The sequence below is a fragment of the Tachypleus tridentatus genome, chromosome 1, assembly GCF_004210375.1.
Source record: "Tachypleus tridentatus isolate NWPU-2018 chromosome 1, ASM421037v1, whole genome shotgun sequence".
NCBI classification, from domain to species: domain Eukaryota; kingdom Metazoa; phylum Arthropoda; class Merostomata; order Xiphosura; family Limulidae; genus Tachypleus; species Tachypleus tridentatus.
The window spans coordinates 16,821,462-16,842,303 of NC_134825.1; the positions used below are offsets into that span (position 1 = coordinate 16,821,462).

The window sequence follows — 20,842 nt, forward strand, 5'->3', positions numbered from 1 at the left end:
CCTGGGTATATGTTAGGTGAAATTGGTGGTAAGGCCTTCTCGATGTTTATGACGCTATCATATACGGCACTGAAAATAACAGTTTGCCTTTGTTTTGACAGTAAAATAAACATGTTTTATTTCATCAATGGTTGAATAACTTTCCTTGTCTGTTTCTGTAATTAATTAATTCAAACACTAAATATTAAAAATGTGTCGATAAAAGAGTAACATGCGAGAACTTACCGTGAAGAACTTATTATATTATATTGTATGTCAAAGAACCGCATGTGACCTGCGAGATGCGGGTTTGTCGCCCCTGCCCTAATCTAGAGTAAGTATATTAGATGGGTTTTGGTTTTCTGTGTTTCATATTTCTATAGGAAGTGTTCTGCTAAGAGCCACTCAACAATAACATGTCACAGTTTCACATGTGAATGACAGTATTATTTATTCGTCAGTGTAGAATATCGTGTTTGTTGTCAACACTATTCATACCTGTCTACTGTTATTTATAAAGTTAATGTTGAACTTTGTCTTCATCCATAGCTTTTCACACTCAACACGAGTGACCGTCATAAAGAAGAGACAGATGAACAGACACCACGGTTCACAATGTAAAACGTGTAGTGCATAATGTTCTCTGTCCAGCCATATTTAAATATTCAGTGATGACGAGAAACCCACTTGTTGAGAAATTTATATGCAAAAACGGCTCGTTTGGGCTGAGAAAACTTTGTGAACCTGACGATGACCGAAGAAGGTCGAAACGTTGTTCGCTCTTCTATGTAAAAGTGTTTTCTCAGCCCAAACGAGCCGTTTTTGCATATAAATATTTAAATATTGTCTACAACTACTTTCAAAATCGGCCTTCATTGTTTTTGTTCAGATCGAATTCTACAGTATCATAAAATGGTAAGATAAAAAATTTGTTGTAAGTGAACCACTAAGAAAGCTACGAAAAACAAGACATGAGTAATTTGTATGTTAAGTAATAAAAAGCTGTTAACAAATACAACCATATGCTTTGAGATTTGGAGTTAAAAAATAACAGGTAAATTGTCTACTGGAGAAACTCATCACGTTTACATGTTAAGAAACATGAAAGTCTGGATTGGTTTCTTACTTCTTAGTGACTTACACTCACTAAATGTTACAAAATTATAAAGTGTATCTGAGTAAAACTGTTCTTACAGATTTATAATTATTTTTTACTTAAAGTTTAAAATTTGATATGTGCGTATGCATTCAAAACCAGGAAGATGCTCACAAGTTGTGGACAGATAAAAAACAGGTGTATTAAAAGATCAAAAGGTTAAAAAAAGGTACAGAGCAATAGGTGATCGGTAAAGACTTTTTATAACTCACAAATTATGTGTTAGCTCCAGATTAGTTTTAACCTCATATCATACACACAAGATTTCTTCTGACTAAACACATTTGAATTTCTCTTTGTTCACGGCTTGTGTATATGTTTATTCCTATGAAGACCTAAGGTCTGATATACTGACAAAACCAAACTCCATGCTTACATTAAAAAATGGCAGAGTAATCTTAAGACCACATGATTTTTTAACGTCAGTGCAATACCTTAATAAGACTGGAGTTTCGTAGGACACGTAAAGACGAAAGGAAGAACTTGTAGTTTTACGCGAAATTCAAAAAACAAACAAACAAACCAAACATGCTTACTCATTTAACTGTGAGGACGTAATAATGTACAGTCAGTTCTACTATTCGTTAGTAAAATAACAGCCCAAGAGTTGGCGGTGACTGGTGATGACTAGGTACCTTCCCTCTAGGTTTTACTGCTAAGTTATAAACGGCTAGCGCAGGTAGCCCTTTTGTTGCTTTGCGCGAAATTAAAAACAAACCAAACTCCCTGTAGGACTCCTTAAACATCATCAGGTCACGTAATTAGCTTTCGAGCTGAACGAAAGTGCAGTAAAATATCGACAGTTTCACTATTTCTTGACTTTAAGGTTAAATTGTGAAAGAAAAGAAAATCTCCTAACAGCATGTTATAATAGAAACAAAACATTAACTTTCCGTAAAATAAAGATATAATTGTTCTTAACTTTATAACTGTGTTTGTTGTGTACTTTCTTAGAGCATGGGATTATCTGTTGTGTCCACCGAGGTGAATCGTACCCCTGAATTTATAGATGTAAATCCGAAGATTTATCGCTGTCACACCGGGAGACAATTGTATAAATGAAAGGTATTGAAGAACTGTTTTAGTTTTTGGTGTAAAATCCTTTTTAAGGTAGTTGGGGAAACTGAATAATTCAACGGTGAGAAAACCGTTTTGTGTTGTACTTTTCTAAATATGCATTTTGTTGTGGTTCCCAGTCATTGTCCTATGTTAACTGGTGTTACTATATTACTTAATAGTAATAATATTTGTATGAAATGTTTACAATTCTTTATTTCTAAATGTATACATTTAAATATAACTTCTATGCGCCAATGAGCAATATGGCCACAATAGGTATAGGCTTATGTTAAACTTTAAATTTTCGTAGAATCGACATTAGTTTCATAGTTACCAAAATAATCTTTATCATTAAAGTAGAGATTAGTAAATAACATTAATTTTATATTTTAATAATCTGAAGTTTACCATCTTTGTCTTTCTTTATATATTAACATATTTTTGTGATTTTTTTTTAAAATCACAACACCTGTGAAGATTATAAGCGTAATTCTTTTGGTCAGAAAAGACGTCTTTTGGCTTACTAAAACTCGGTTACATTCGTTACTGTTAGGTTAAAGTAGTTCCTAAGAAATTTTTTGTGATGTTTTAATGGTAGATTTATGTTTGATAGATCGAAACCATAAATCTTCTGTCAAGGTATTTTAATACAGCAACGATATAACAGTAAAGTTATTGCACATAATTATTTAAATAAGCTTAAACAAGATTCCTTAAGCCTGAGGTAGGTCTAAACGTAACCTACAGGGTGGCCAGTAAATCCCTACCCATCCATCTGTGTGCTGTCCCTCATTCTCGCTGCATATTATGCGACGCCATGTTCTGTGAGTCACTTTCCTCAACATAGCAGGGGATATTGTTCTAAATGCCCCGGTAACGGCTGCCTTCAACTCATCATTAGTATTATAACGTTGTTTATAATAACATATGGATGGGTAGGGACTTACTGGCCACCCTGTAGATTCATCAAATTAACGTTCCCAGAAGAGGACACTAAGTTATGTGCTTTTAAATTACTTGTTTAGCATCTTTTGTTAAATTTTAGAACTTAAGTTAGGAGTTAGGCTAAACCGTGGGACAAAACCTTTATTTATATATGTAAAAACGGCTGGTTTGGGTTGAGAAAATTTTTATGTATAGGAGCGAACAAACCAAACCAGCCGTTTTTACATATATTTTTTCAACAAGTGGGTTTTCTCGTGATCACTGAATACCTTTACTTGTTATCAGTTCTAATGCTACAGTTTTTTTGATAACTTAGAATTAGCTTCAAACAACAATTACAAATTTCAAATATGAAAAGATAAATTTGAAGTAAATCTGTTCACAAATAAAGTGCTGTTAAAGTAACCACCTTATCTAGAACTATTCATGTTTCAAACATTAGCATTAGTTTATGAAAACTAACTTACACTGCTGAAGCTCAAGTGAGCTAAACCGTGATTACTTATAACCGGAAACAACGTATCTTAATGCTAATATACCTAAACATAAAGTATATTTTTGTTTTTCTATTATGTAAAGAAACTATTAAAATTAGATAATTAGGATTTACTTTTCTGTTTTGTTTTGAAATTCAGTATCTTTACGAAGCTTGTAACGTGAACCAGCTTCTCGGTCGTTAGGTGTTCATAGATACGATCCTTGATTTGTCGGTTGCTAATCACGCCACTTCGTTACTTGTGACGTTACCATTGTTGGTTTTGGTGATCACGTAACAATACTTATAAAGAAAAACGCATGAAAGATGTTATTGTTAGCAGCTATATTCATTTCCAGTTCTTAATTACGTACCCAAAATATCATCCAGACCAGTAATTTTTTATGCTAGGTTCCAGTGTGATATTTAAAATTGAATTAAGTATTTTAAATATTTTAATCGTTTTATACATTTGAATTTACTATACTTAGCTTCCATTTTCATCAATTCCATTTTTAAAATATATATTTTGGATTGTTATTTATTTTCTATTGTATTTCTTAAACACATCTGTGTAAAATCCAAAATAAATGTAATTTTTTGCTACTGTGAAAAGTTTTACATATCTGGCGTTTTTTTTTAAAATCACTACAGTCAGTTTGGCATATTGTATATTTTAAATCTCTCTCATTTTGCTTTGTTTTGGTCACTTTACGTCTGTGTAATGTGCAAGCATGTCGTGCATTTTTTTACCTTCTAATTGTAATGTAGAACTTTTCAGAACTTTCTAGTTGTTCAGGATAGTGTGCAGTTTTTACATAACACGTTGTTTGTTTGATTTGAATTTTCACGCAAAGCTATATAAGGGCTATCTGCGCTAGTCGTCCCTAATTTAGCAGTGTAAGACTAGTGGAAAGGCAGCTAGTCATCATCACCCACCGCCAACTCATGAGCCACTCTTTTACCAACGAATAGTGGGATTGACCGTAACATTATAACGCCCCTACAGCTGAAAGGGCGAGCATATTAAGTGTGATGGGGTTTCGAACCCGCGAACCTCAGATTACGAGTCGAGTGCCTTCACCACCTGGCCATGCCGGGCTAACACGTAGTCAAACAAGTTATTTTTATTCCAGTTGTTTGTTGCTCAGACCGTAGTTTTGTATGGAAGTAAAGAACAGTTTTCTTCAACAGCAGTTCAGATGTTTTTAGGGCTACAACCTCCCTTTATTTTCTATTCGTAATTACCAGTCAAGTTAATAGCAGAAATCACTCTGGGGGACTATGACAGTGCTGTTCTAATGCAATGTTCTAACATAGATTAGAATATTATTTAAAATTAAACAATCTGGTAGATGCTTCATTTAGTAGAATTTGAAGAGGATTAGACAGTTTAGATCTGTAAAAGCGCGTGCATTCCATGTTGAACAAGTATTCATTCTGTGTTGTATTTTAATAAGGACTGTTTATTTTATTTCTATTTTTAGCAGTTTCTTTAGAACTGCTAGAAATCCTGTCTTTTTCACATACAAGTACCAGTGGTATAATACTGAGCATATGTGAACCAGAGTTAGCCTAAGGTGGAAATGTTACAAGGGCTCGTCACAATAGTTCCTTTATAGATATTGTACGTTATTTTGCACGCAGACAACATTACAATAGTGATTATTTGGTCACTTGATTAAATACTGTGACTCTCTACCTGAACCATTCTTGACAGTCATCAGTATGAACTAGACTGATGTATGAGTGAGGACTTTGCATGTTAGTTGTCAAAACACTTGAATATGCAAATACCTCATGAAGTATACAAACGTAGAAAACAGATGATACTTTGGCAATACACATCCAACAAAAAACGTTACCTCTGTAAGAAAAAACTATACAGTAACATTTCACTGGAATTTGTGTGTGAACTTATAAGAGTCAGAATATGACTTATAACAGTCTGAGTAAAAGTAATTTTATGTTAGGATTAAAATTGGTTTTCATCTTACCAATTTTCACATTTCAGTTGCATAACCTCTAGAAGTTCTTACATGAATATCAGAAGTTTTATTTTGCATTGAACGTTATATTTTTGTTATTTTATTTACCCTAACACTGTACAGGGCGAATCCAGTTAACTGGCCTTGTAATCACCACACAAAATGCAAAATAAATATAAATTATCATTTGTTTCTTTCTAAAATGATGCATAAAATTGCAGTTATCATAAACAGCCTCAGGCTTGTAACACTTTGCATCTCATTTTCTTTCATTTTATTATTTTACTGCTGTTTGAACTATATGTAACTAATAAAGCTGTGTAACAAGCTGGAAATCACCTAGTCAGTATATATATATATATATATAGTTCAAATTATGGTGCAGAATAGCTTCTTGCTTGCATTATTGTTGTATAAATTAATCAACTATTTTTTTATTTATTTTTTCATTGATGTTCCTGTATCCAAACAGTTTACTAATTTTTATATTTTAGTCACTCTTATAACAATAAAAAATACAGAAGAAATGAAGTAAGTTACTATTTGTGGATTTTGTACATTTTGAAGTCAAACTTGAAGTATCTTTAAAAGTTGACCATAATTTTGTATAGGACTGTTTTTAGTACTTTCCTGAATGTATATTTTAAATAAAAGAGGGCGTTGTGTGTAGGTTAGACTTGTCTATATCGGAGTAAAACAAGGTAATTGCAGGCTATAAAATTATATTGTCTTAGCAGTATTTATAATACAAGTTTGTAATCTGAATTAAAACTATTAAAACTGAAGAGCTGAAATAGGGGTAAAAAGATTATCTGATTTGTGAAATTTGGAGTAAAAAAAAGTGTTATAAAGAAAAGTGAATATTGACAATTAATTCAAATATTTCATTTTGAAATTAAAACTTATGTTAAAATCTCATTTGTTAACCGTTGTTTTCAAATAACTACATGTAATTCCTGCCACTATTGTATAATACCATATGTACAGTATTGCCAAAGAAGGATTATGGGCTCCATATGCTGAGGGTGAAACCTTATATATTATAGACTGATTTAGCATAAAGAATATACTTTTGGTTATGTAATAACACCTCATGAAGGAGATTGGAGATGAATTGTTTCTTTAAAACAATGTATTATAATGAAATCTTTTTAAAATTTCAAAGCTACAAATTTGTACAAATATTACATACATACACAGACACACATATGCAAGTAATAATATATTCTAGATGTTCTTATTTCCTCACCAACAAAGCTCTCTCCATATTGTAGTTTGCCCTCTAAGCATTGCTCAAAATTGTGTTTTGCACAGCAGTCTTCTGTACCCCAACAGTTTTGCACACCTTCAGAACATGAGCTGGTCATGTGACTACCCTTACCAATCCTACTGCACAATCTGTGCTAGAACAGCTAGCTCACTCTATTAATCCTAGCACAAATTACACTTTCTTAATGAGCATTCTAGTGTATAGATGTGTGTTTTTAATTTGTACATGTGATTGCAGAATTTGGATTATGCTTAATCACAAATTTCTATCAGTTTTAACTTCCTGTGTTTAATTTCTGCTGTTTCTACTCATTTGTTTTAGAAATAATTCCATTTTCCAAATTCTAATTTTTCATATAAATATGAGATTTATTATGGCAGGTGATGAATTTCCATCCATAGTAGCAAATGGTTTTGACACAATCTCCAGTTCTCAGGGATGATAATATATGTTGGAGAAGCACAGGCTTTGTAGAAAGGTTCTAACTCTGTGTGGAGATTTCTTTCTGTTGTACTTTCCTACTTTTTATACCTTCATGTAATCTCCTGGGTAAGGTATTGTTATTCTTCCCACCCCAAAGCTACTATTGTCCACAAATTTAGTTTTACCATAATTTCAGATTTAATCCCAGCATATGTATCACTGCCCCCCTTTTCCAGTTAAGAAAAATCTGGAACTGGGACTGATTCTCCATAAGTAATTAACTTTTCTAGAACTTGACTTAAATCTTCACATTCAATGAAGAAAGTTCACCATTTACAATGCTTGTAAACTGACTCATTAAACACCTAATGTCCTTTCTTTAATACAATATCCATAAGCAGTTTTGTTCATTATTTCATTCACTTTTCATAAAATATTTTAAATGAGGTATTTATTTCAAGTTTTTAGCCTTGAAAGCAAATTAATATATATATTTTTTAAACTTTTGGTTTGAGTTCAAATGTGTATTTTTATTTCCTCCAAAACTATAAAAGCCTTTTAAAATCAATTTTCAATTTCCCAGCTACAAAAAGACACAAAACTGTTCACTGATGTGTCAACACTAACAACCAAGTTTGCTGGTATTAATCAAAAAAGAGAGAGATTACAATTATGTCTTTTTTGTATAAAGAGAATTCTTCCAATATCTTTGTGATACCACAGCCTGTAATGTGGAGACAGAAATAAAAATATATATAAATGTTTCACTGTACAACTTTTTTTTTCTCTTTGAAGAAACAAATTGTGATACCAAATGATATTGATGAACTGGATAAAACACACAGTGTTTAATTAAACAACATTCCTTAATAACATTTCCATGAAAATCCTTAAGAGATAAAATAGCATGCAAACAAGACCTCATGTTTTGATAATAGACGAAATATTAATACCTCACTATCTTCTCGAGGAAATAGATCATATGCTGCCTCATCTTCACCCATCTAGTCTTCTACAGCTAAGTCTGGGTTGAATGTAAACATCTCTCTTCCACTGAGGTGTTTGAAGACTCATAACTTTGAAAATTCTAGTTTATTCTTCAGATCAATATACTTAACAATGAAAACAATAAACTTGACAAGTTTAAATATGGTCTATGACCACACTTATTAATAATGTATTTTGTACTATATAATGTTAAAATTCTACATCAAGTTGTCTTGCTATTTTTAAAGTTAGCTTACCTCTTCTTATGCAAAGTACAAGCTATGTTGAAAATAAATATATTATTATTTATATCATAGTGATGATCAGTAATTTCAAGAATGATTTTAATTTTACAAACTGTTGATCACTTACTTCTTATGTCAATCAAACAATATCAATATTTACAATAGATACACTATGACGATAACATGCAGTTATATTTCATTAAATTAAGGGGTGACCCGTAGAGTTCATCTATTATAATTACACCATGATGATGGTCAGCAAACTTTAACTTACTAATAAAACTCATCATATGGTGACAACCACACAGTTTTACAATATCACTTACACCAATGTGATGACCAGCTTTAAACTCTGCTTTTTTCCTTGTTCCACTTGAACTTTTTCCTTCTTCTCTGCTATCTACAAAGCAAAATAATGTTGTTTTGTGTTGATACTATGCTTAAAAATATATTTCAATTAAATATTGAACATACATGCAATTAGACAAAAATAAAAAATCTTGTACACAATGTCTTTTATATTTATATATATGTATGTACTTATTTCCTAAATTTATATATTAACTGTTACATTTTACACACATGTTTTCATTAAAAGAATGTAATAAAGATCTATATTCTTAAAAGTCAATAAAGTCTACTGTATAAAAAATCTAAACAACTTAAAACAATGATACCAATTTATGTACAGTTTTATGAAAATATTTTAAAAGTATACTATCCTTTATAAACATAAAAAAAGTAGACAAGAGTACAAAATATGAAATTCAATAAGAAGTGAACTTGTATTGAAGGGTGGATAAACAGAGAAACAAACAAGTACACAGACTTTTTTTCTTTTTTCCAAGCCAAAAACGTTTCAAATGAAATTCTTGTCAAGTTAGACCCAAGAGCTGCTCTCTTGAAGTACACATAATGTAATGACACAGTCGTAGAAATTAGATATAATACAATATAATATTATAAAGCACACAAAGAACACACTTTTATAAATTACACAGAGCAAGATGTAATTTTATGAATGCATACAGATAATGATTTAAGTACAGGAAATATAACTTTATACAATTATGATGCTATTCAATAGTAATGTAATAACAAAGTACACAGGACATAATACAGTTCTATAAAGTTATACCAAAGACAATGAGTACTTTTACTTAACTACAAATAATACAATTTAACTTCATACAAACACCTATCACTTAATTTAATTTTTTTTGAAAGAGAGCAAAAGAATGTAAATGTAAGATTTTAGGAAATACTAAAAAACACAATTGAGAAAAATTATGTCTAAACTTTACATCAACTTGAATATAAAAGATTGTTTAGTGTAGGTAGTGTTATTAATTACTTTACTTTGTAACTCACTGATATTGAGACTATTGAATACTGTGTGTACAATCCACTGATGTCAAGACTGTGATACATGTATAAATAACTACAACTAGATGGATGAAAAAAGACTAAAAGTCACATGAGAGAGAACTTCTGTCAGACAAAAGTTAGACTTTGTAAAGTTAACTGATGTGGGAGTGAATGGTTAGTATGTTAGAGTGAAATTAAAAGTTTGAAAGAGGTAAGGAGAATAATATGTTTCATAAAAAGGGTGTTCTAAACCAATCGAACCCACATATGTGGACTTCAACAAAAGAAAGATGATTATTGGAAGTACAAAAAACAGAATAATACTGAAAGTTAAGGATACAACTGTAGTAACTCATGTAATAGCATGATACTACTGTGATTAAAAAAAATAAAAGTTTAGCTTGTCAGCTGAATCCTAAAACAATTGAATTGGCTTAAGTGGACTTTTGACAATAAAAAGAGAACTGTATAGTGTCTAAGATACAAATATTATCTCCATAGTGTAAATAATTTCATACATACATTCAACTTGTTTCAAACACACAGTATTTTAAAAACAAGTGGAGTGCATGTTGTTCATTTTTTGTCAATTTTTACTTCCAGCAAGTCACAGACACCTACTGCTGAAAATTTCATAGCCTAACACACCAATAAATTTACATTACTATAAAGTAAGTTTACAACATGATTACAACAAGCCATGATTATACAGTGGTAAGTTGTGGTAGAAGAAAATGCTAAGGACAGTGGAAATAAATAGACCTATATGTGCACAACTATAGTAAAAGTGCAAATAGCATAGAGATCACATGATATATAACCATGTCAAATTTTAATAAACGAATGGAAAGAGGAGAGATATCTTCATGGATACACCAGGAAAGATAGGCCTTGTGCAACACCACAACACAGCATCCAGCTAAAGTGAAGCCTTTGCAGATGCCTTAAGCAATGTTGGAAGCTGGAATTGTTAAGCCTTCAAATTCAGCCTACCATTTACCAGTTTTAATCTTGAAAATTAGGGATAAGTTAACTGTTTCTAAATAATTTCCAAAAGCTGAATCTTGTGATGAAGTTCAACTCTGAACCTATGGACAACCTAGAAACTATCAGGTCAGGTTCTCTTCAAAGATCAACCTCAGTAAAGGTTACTGCCAAATCCTAATGAAGACAGTATTTATAGAGAAGACAGCATTTTTAATACTAGATGGATGTTGCCAATTTCAGTAGGTGCCAAGTCAACTCGGCAGAAACATTAAACTGCATGATAAGGAGGATGCTGTGCAACACCACCAATATCAAGCACTATGCAGATGCCATCCTGACACATACTCTGAAATGGGAAGACTATATGAAGAAACGTAGAAAGCTGTTACAACATGTGAGAGCAGCAGGTCTCACCATCAGACCATCCAAATGCTACATTGGGTACGAGGTGCTGGGACTGAAAGACAGCCATGGAAAAGGAAAAGGTATTCCAAATACAAGATACACTAGCTCCGACTAAAAAGCAACAAGTCAGATCCTTTCTGGATTTATTTTGATATTGCAGGAAATTCATCCCAAACTATGTTGAAATTAGTGCACCATTGACTAACCTGACCAAGAAAGGTTTATCCAACAAAGTAAAGTGGAAACAACAACACCAGGCTGCATTCCAGACTTCAACAAACCATTGACTGTTTAGGCTGATGCTTCAGTAATTGAAATTGGGAAAGTGCTCTTATAATAATGTAGAGAAGAACCGTTTACAGTAATATACATAAGTAAAAAGCTGTTAAATAGTGAGAAGAACTACTCCATTACTGAATGAGTGTGTCTGTCCATCATACTTACCATTAAGAAGTTCCAGAACTACCTGTACAGGAAGGAGTTCATCATCTAGACAGACCATCAACAATTTGTTTACATTCAGAGGTGCAAGTCAATAATGTTAGGATCATGAGGTGGGTGTTGTACCTTTGGAACAAACAGTTCCACAATGAAGCCATCAAAAGGACCATAAACATTGGTGCAGTTAGTATCAGTATACTTTGTGGATGAGCTGAAAACATCTTTATATATAGTGAACAGAAAATATCTTAAATAATTTCCTTGCAGAGGGGCTTATTGTCAGATATTAAAGACTCTTTAATGTAGGCAATGTTATTAAGAAGGCTTAAGTGATGGATGTATAAATAGCCGTGACCAAACGAGAGGAAATAGAGTAAAAGTCATGTAAAAGAGAAGTTTGGTTAGAGAAAAGTTAAGAAATGTAAAGTTAGCTGTCATAGGAGTTAATGGGTGATAACATTAAGAGTGATATTAAAGTTTGAAAGAGATTAGGAGAATTTGTCTCATCAAAAGGTGTTCTAAACTACATGAACCCACCTGTGTGGACTTGACAAAAGGCAGATGATTATTAGAAGTTCAAAAGACAACTGTGGTAACTCGTGTGACAGTGTAAATCAATTATACATGGACACTATTGTGATTAAAATAAAAAACAATAACATGGCTTGTCAGCTGAATTCTAGAGCAACTGAATTGGCCTAAGTGAACTTTTAACAAGAAAGAGAGAAATGTATAATGTTTAAGATACAACTATGATCTCCATAGCACAAAGGATATTATACATAAATATAACTTTTTCTGAATATATATATACATATACACACATTATTGTAAAAACAAGGAGTGCATACTGTTCATTTATTGTCACATTTATCACCAACAAGTCAGACACTTATTGTTAAAGAATCATTAGCCTGACATACCCATAAATTTACATTACTATATATATACACACACTAGTAGAAAGTGAGTTTACAACAATAATCATCAATAAATTAATGTATTTATATTTGGTTACAACACTTATCACTTAGTTTAAACCTTAATATTCACAGAAACTAAGTACTGAAACTACACCATATTATAAATAAATGTTTATAACTTCATGCTTTAGGAGGAGGAGTTCCAGCTATTGTACATAAAACCCATGCTTTGGCTTTTGTTGATACATTGGTTCATTATGCATGTTTAAAAGTTGCATCTAAAATATTTACTTACATTAAGTCGCAGAGAATCAGCTGTGCCACAGAAAGGCTGTTTTTTTTTATTAATTAGTCAGGGAACCTACTGGAAACAATACTATTTTAGATTTATTGTTTACTTTAAATACTGAAATGATAGAGGCTGGAAATTAGGGAACATCTGGGTGCAAGTGATCATTTCTTTACTAGGTGCCTCCTGCTAGTACAGCAGTAAGTCTATGGATTTACAACACTAAAATCAGGGGTTCAATTCCCCTCAGTGGGCTCAGCAGATAGCCTGATGTGAATTTGATGATATTTCCCAGGTGTATATTTGATATATCTGGATTTCTAGAAACCATCTGACAAGATGCCATGTAAAAAACCTTGTAAAAAAAATATAGTTGTGTACTGGATGGAAGAAAGCAGAAGGTTGTTACAAATGGAGTTCAATCAAACTTTATTAATGCTAAGGTTTCCGTAGGTGAACCTGCAGAAGGATCATTATCGGGGATGTAGAGAGTGCCCAGCTCGGCCCGTCTTGCCAGCAGGGATTCCCCACTCCTCTTGTCTGGCTCACTACAACAAGCGTTCCCAGTCTGGGCACGGTCTGGGTAGACTATTCGGCGCCCAGGCCGTGAAAGTGGGTTTTCTCGGGGTACTCCCGTTTCCCCCCACAGCAAAATCTCTGGCATCGGACCTGTAGGTCCCAGCCTCATTCTGAAAAGGGCCGTTTACCCAGTCAAGGGTATCTAATCAATTACAGTAAATTTTAAAAAACCAATTCGCCAGCCGCCAGGGTTCTCCATCCTCGAGCTAAAGTCTGGCTCACTTCACTTTCGCTGCTTTCGTCCAGTTCTCCCGTCCTTCCTCTCACTCACAAATATTTTTGAAATGTTAAAAATAAAGTAAAAAACTCCATGGATATTTTAAAACATTTCTCACGTAAGGGGACGAAGAGGAACTATAAAGTTCCTGAACACCCCAGTTGGAGAGAGAACTCTTCTGATTTCTCTCTCTCTAAACTGAACCCCTGCCACGTTAGTTTAGTTTAGTTTACTTACATCACCAGTTTAGTGCAATATTTCTGGACAGGGTGGTGCAGAATAATCTAACTGCTTATGTCAAAGTGACAGAATTATCCATTAAAATCTTTACACTTCCAACACAAAATATCCTTTCACTTGTATGTTTCAAGAGGATATCATGATAAAAAAATAACACCTAACCAACAACTGCCCCAAATAGGCATTAAATACTAAACTAGTTCCATTAAGACAAATAAAATAATGCTTTATATCTCTAGAATGTATCTTCATTAGCTTAACATTTTGCTATTACAGTTTTTAGGAGCTTGGCTATCTTAGAGCAGGGCTGCACTGGGATAGCTATTGTGTCCACCACGTGGAATTGAACCTCAGATTTCCTAACGTGAGATTTTTCAGAAGCTATTAAACATCCTACTAGTTCACTAATCCAGTTTCAAGTAGATTGGTGAATTTCTTGAATACTGATAGCTCCTAATAATGTTGTAACAGCAAAATATTTAGCTAATAAAGAAACATGCTGGAGACACATGGCATTATTTACCTTAATAGTAGTGTCTCATAATAAACTTTATTGAATACATTTCAATTCTGATGTATTTTTTAAAAGTGTAGAAGAATCATTACAAGTTTATTTTATATATTCTTTAAATTCAATGATTTATTTTTGGTCTTAAAATTTAACATGACTTAATTCAAGCCACCTGTAGCTAGGTGAAATTTTGACTTTTTCAGAATTATCTGTTAATACTTTAAAAGAAGTACAAAAGAGAAGCTTTGGAACATCTTAAAATAACAGTTATCAACTGTAACATCATGATGCATTCTCATTTGATAAATAACAGTAATATCTCATTCACCAACTCATTTTACAGTTAATCAAAGTGGAGTAATTTATTCAATGAACCAATGGATTTCATATCACAGTCCTATAAAGAAATGTAATTGCAGTTTCAAACTGATGTAAAATTCTGTTTAGTTTTTTATAAAAAATAGATTAATCATTATTTAGGCTGCAGAGTGTCACTAATGTGTTAAAATTAAAATACAAGTTTACAAAATTATCTTCAAAATGAGACAAAATAATATTCACAGTGCAGTTTTCAGAAAGGCTATGAATTATGAAAAGATAGTTTGAGAAATTTAGAAACATTTATTATTCATTCTTCTTAATATACTGGTTTCTGTAAATTGAATTATTTCTTTTCATTAGTTATCAAGGAACTGGAGAAAAGGCCTCTCCTAATTCTTTTACATCTTAAAGACAACTTTTTTCTTACAACAATTAAAAAATCTACCAATCCTTTCTCAGCAAAACCTAAGGTGGTATATGAAGTACATTCCGTACAAACAGTTCCTTCAATAAAATACACATCCAGAGTTCCATAGTATTGTGATGATGTCAATCCATGGAAGTTTGTTTTTTAAACATATGCTTTCATACATAATCTACAGTAAATAACTGTGAACATAAACACTCCAGTTTTACAGTTAGTTATCTCACTAAATTATCTTTCAACTTTTGGTAACTTACAAAAAGAGATCTGAGTGAAATATAAATAAGTTTTTCAATGCGTGAACAAACCTCTTTGTCTACAAGTTCTTCAATGGAAATGTCATCTTTCTTTTTGTGGTTCTTTTTGTCTTTATTGAGGACAAAACCTGGTGGGAGTGTATGTTGGTAATGACACTTGTCTCCTCCATCAGAGCAATCTCTGAACGAATCATACTTATTATTCTCAAGTGCCTCCAAAAAATATTTACAAATCTACAAGGATATGAAAAGCCAACAATATAATATTAGTTAAAGTTCAAACTTTCAAAAATATCCACATTAGATTCAGATCTTTCACAACAAAAGAAAAAGATTGTGGTCAACAGAACTTGTTCTCAAGTTATAAGTTTACTGTGCCATGCATTTCACATATTCCTTAACTTTAGGAAATGGAATAAAAATAAGAAAACTAAAATTATATGGCAGAGAAATTAGTTGGATCACTTACAGTATATCTTAAGATGTTAGGTTATTTTGATTTTATTATTGTAATAACCCAACAAAGTGTATGCTCAATTAAATATCTAAATGTCTTTCTTTGTAGTAAAACTGACAACAAGGTGGTTCCACAAAGTTCAAGCAACAAACATAACAGAATACAATATGAAGTAGCAGAATATACTGAGCAATTTCACTGAAAGCCAACTGGCTCGTAGTTTATCTTCCTATCCACAGAAACTCAAAGTAGCCAATCATATCAATATACCTAATCATAAAATTTTTTATATCTAATGAAAAGCATACACCACATTATCAAGCAAAATGCTTAATAAGTTTACAATTTCTGCAAATTAATTCTGTTCAAGCACAAATCAGGATTTAAACATCCACAGTTTGTATTTATTACCACCAGTTGAGAGTACTTGTCAAAAAAGCAAACATTATACAAAGGACAACATTAAATAATGTTCCTCTTCCCTTTTTTGTTACTAAATCCCTAATAATCTCATTAGATAATAATTGTGTACCATACTTTGTGGAAAGTAATGACTGATTCCTTGACCTGATCAATTACACTCAACCCATTAGTACCACACCTTTTACAACCCATACAAGGGGGGTTGGGGGGTGGAGGCATAAGCTTACTCCTTAATTTGTTTTCAACCACAACATTATTCTAACGTAGTATCATTTTTAATTTTTACTTTCACACTGGGTTTCTTTTTTTTTTTCACTAATTTTCAAATTATCCTTAATTTCACATGACAGCCTTCATATTTTTAACAGTTGCCATTTTTAGTTAAACAATTTATTTATCTTCATTATTTGAACAAAATAAACATACTAGAACATTATTTAATAAAGATTTGCAACATCACAATATTTTGCAATTTTCTACCATATTCTACTGAATAAAAACTTGTACAATTTGATGACAGTTTTTTATTTGGTGAACATATTAAAAAATATGTTTACAAACACTGCAACTTAATAAAATCACAATGTGTATATTAAAAAGTAAAAATAGTAATTATAAACAGAGCATCAACAAAATAACTTTATTATGCTTTAAGCAATCTCAAGTTATGCAACCTCTTTGCTTCATACAATATACATTTCAGTGTATAGGTATATTATTAAACCTGATGATGACAAAACACTATACATTCATTATCATGTTAAACTTTTAATAAGATTTGTTATCAGTTCAACCCATCTTTAAACTGTATAAGCTTACTTACCTTATGTAAAGTTATCATATATTTTCTCTTTGTAGAAAATTTCTATAGCTTTAAAATATATATAATTTTATACATAAATACATTCAGAATTCACAATAAAGTAAGTAATATTTTTTTCATATATAAACAATTATTAACTATTTATCTTCAGTTATTATCGTTCATTTTTACTATTTAGATGTTGGTTTAATTATAAAATATTAACGAAACACGTAATTGAATTTTTCTTTTCATATTACGGTCCATAAAATTTATTTGATTGCCAATGCTGTTCATACTTAATACACAGTAATAATAAATAATTATCAAAGGTGACTCCATCAGTTAGAGATTTCTTTTATTTACTATTAAAATATCATATTTCAGGTACTGTTTTAAATTTCTTGATGAACTCTCATTGCAAACTAAAGTGAAAATTTGAAAATATTTTCTAAATAAATAGTCACTAAATGGTTTATAAGTTGCTTTAAATTAATTTACCTTAGGTTGAGAAACTATTAACATCGATAAATTGTAATGCTAAAATTCGGGATTCGATTCCTCGTGTGCACACAACTAAAATAGATCTTTGTCAGCTTTTAACAACAAACAAACACAGGAATAATTTGCATTATTTACAAAGCTATAAAAAACAACCTATATTTTAACTTTATCAACACATGATAGTCTATGTGCTATATCCAAGCATATTTAAACTTTCTTAATAACTGTTCTCATAGCAAGAAAAGCTATGGTAATTTTTTTCTAACTTCATTACCAAAATGTCTGGTGCACATAGCCTAGTTGCTTTGCACCATAAAATGCCAAGCTAACCAACCAACAATGAAAATCTCTGAACCCCTGCATTACACATTATAAATCTGAAAAATAATGCTAACTTTAAGGAAAACAAATCTCCATAAAGTCTAGAATGCATGTACACAGTTCATTTCTGGTAAAAAACCAAGGCCTGAAAATTTATCATTTAGTTAATGTTCATATTATTGTATTCATAAGTTAATGTCTGAAGCTACACCTGACTGCTATAGATTCTAAATAAACTATATTCAAATAAATAATGATAAAGATAATTAATAGACCAATCAAACAGATATTGAAATCTAATATTTATTTTCAATACTATTGATTGTTTTTCTAATCAAATTAAGGTGGGTTGAAAACAGAGGAGGAAGAGTTAAGACCCCACAGATCTGAACCTACTTATAAAACATTAAATGATACAGGTATTAATTTAAAAAAAACAAAGAACAGCTAGAAGGGATGTGGTTTAAACTACCTTGATCCGTACCTTAAATTCATGCCTATTTAAATATAATATTAAACAACATAATCATTAATCTCTGAAAAATGTGTATGAAATTTACCCCTCTGGATCCCTTCACCTGCATTCTCTCATACAATACTGAAGAATACAGTTAACTACTAAAAACATATTTGTGCATACCCACCAGGTACCTGTCACAATCAGCAAAAACTTTTCAAAAAAATTTGTGCAGTGTATATTCATCAGAATGTAAACATATGACCCTTAGGATATCCAAACAAAAATTAAATAAAATGTATCGTAAAGGAATCTGCAAAAATGTAAAAAGAATTTCATTACATGAAAATAATCGTTCCTTCTTCTCCCTGCATAATCATATGCTTCTCCATTTGATTGAGGCTAATGGATAGTGAGCCTAATTCCTATACAAAAATAACTATACATTTAAATTTCATGCTTCATAAAATATGAAAATATTACTAAAGGGTAAATATATTTGCAAAGTAAAAATCGTTTTTGTGTCCTATTGCAGAAGTAGATAATGTTTGTTACCTAATTTTCCTAAACGTTGCAAAAGTAATTGACCAATATGTGTAACATGCTAACATAATGTACATAGACTTGACCTTCAAACTCTAGTTATACATTCATACCATTGAAATCTGAGAACATTACATGTGTGAATAGATACTTTCATCTACCGTCGTTTAAAAACAGGTAAATATAACTATACAGTATCATTTGGCTCAGTGATAAGACTAAGGGCTAATCACGCTACAAATCGGGTTTCGATACTTGCGGTGAGAAGCGTACATATGTTTGTGTAGTTTTTCTGCTTAACAACAACACAACACTTTAATACATTACACTGGGTGATACATTTGCATAGTATGGACATTTTTCAAGAAGACGTAAATAACATTCTACCTCCCCTGCTGTGCCACTTTTTAGAACTATACGCCCCTACCAACACTATCCGCGAACTGCGAGCGAAAAGTATGGTTTGGATCTTTGAGAAACTTGTTGCTAACATGTTCCTCATCAACACGCTCATACTAATATTACGTTTTAGTATCAGTTTATGAAACCAAGACTCACGTGACCAACTAGCCCCCACCATCCTCCTAATGTCAAAGGCTACATGACCGTATTACTTAGTTTGTGACCAGTTTCGATAGACAAAAGTACCTTATAATCGCAAAACACTATTACACAAAATTTCTTATGTTCAAATATATGTATATATAAACATTACTTGAAGTTAGACACAGGAAATTTATAGATTTACTTCTTAACTTTGAAAAATTTATGGACAGGAAACGTAAAACTAAATTTCAAAGTAGCAAATCTGTAGCAGACGAAGACAGAAATATACTAATTTTTTCGTCCTCAAATAAATCAGACGTGACATAATTTTTACAGGTAATAAAAAAGGTTACTAATAACACTTTAACCTTCAAGATGACGTCATAAGATTTATTAAAGTTGTTTGTTAGTTTGTAGTTAAACAGAAAGCTACAGAATGTGATATCTGTGCTGAGCCTACCAACCTGATTTTAAGCGTTACAAATCCAAAAACATGCAACTAAATTACTGGGTGGCTTATTGGAATTGGAGAAACAGTGAAATGAAATCAAGAAAAAAAAAAGTAGAACGAGATAAAAAATTAAAAGATGACAAGAAAGTAAGAAAAAGCTAGTAAATTATATTAATGAGCAAGAAAATTCAAATATCAGGAAGAAAAGAATGTTTAAAAATGTAATAGGTGTAATACTAGTATCGTGTTACAGAAGTAAGTGTAATAATTCCTCTCCAGTTTCCGTGAGGCGAACACGAGAGAAATATTAATTTACTGTCTTTATTGTTTCCAATAATTGATAACATATTAACCACCGAAAATAAGTTAACTACAAATATATATATAATACGCTTTGCTGTGGATACAAAGTTTCAGGCAATCACCTTCTGGTATCTGTAACGGAACGCCCTCCAGTGGCTCAGTGGCATGTCTGCTAACTTACAACGCTAAAAACCGGGTTTCGATACCCGTGGTGGGCAGAACACAGATAGCCCATTGTGTAGCTTTGTGCTTAATTCAAAACAACTGTAACGGAATAGTAAATTCATAAACGAAAAAGTTCCTCACACTTAGCCTGATGTATAATGTGGAATGATGATTTATGCACGAGCACTAACATTATTCAAATACCTAAATTATTTTAGGTTACTTTATTGGTGATTGAAGGGAACTTAACCTCCCATCCCTCCATTGATGTCGTACATTTATTTTAGAGCCTACGCTTGTTTCTACATAGTTTACTTTTTTGCATGTGACGTATATTGTTAACTACGTATTGCTCAAGTTCCGCCTATTCTTGAAACTTGT

General features: G+C 31.7%; 1 protein-coding gene across 2 annotated transcripts in view; it reads right to left on the bottom strand.

Annotated features, from left to right (window-relative positions):
• Positions 1 to 20,842, bottom strand: part of LOC143243870 (PDZ domain-containing RING finger protein 4-like) — a 283,466-nt gene that overhangs the window by 140,030 nt on the left and 122,594 nt on the right. The window lies entirely within an intron of this gene.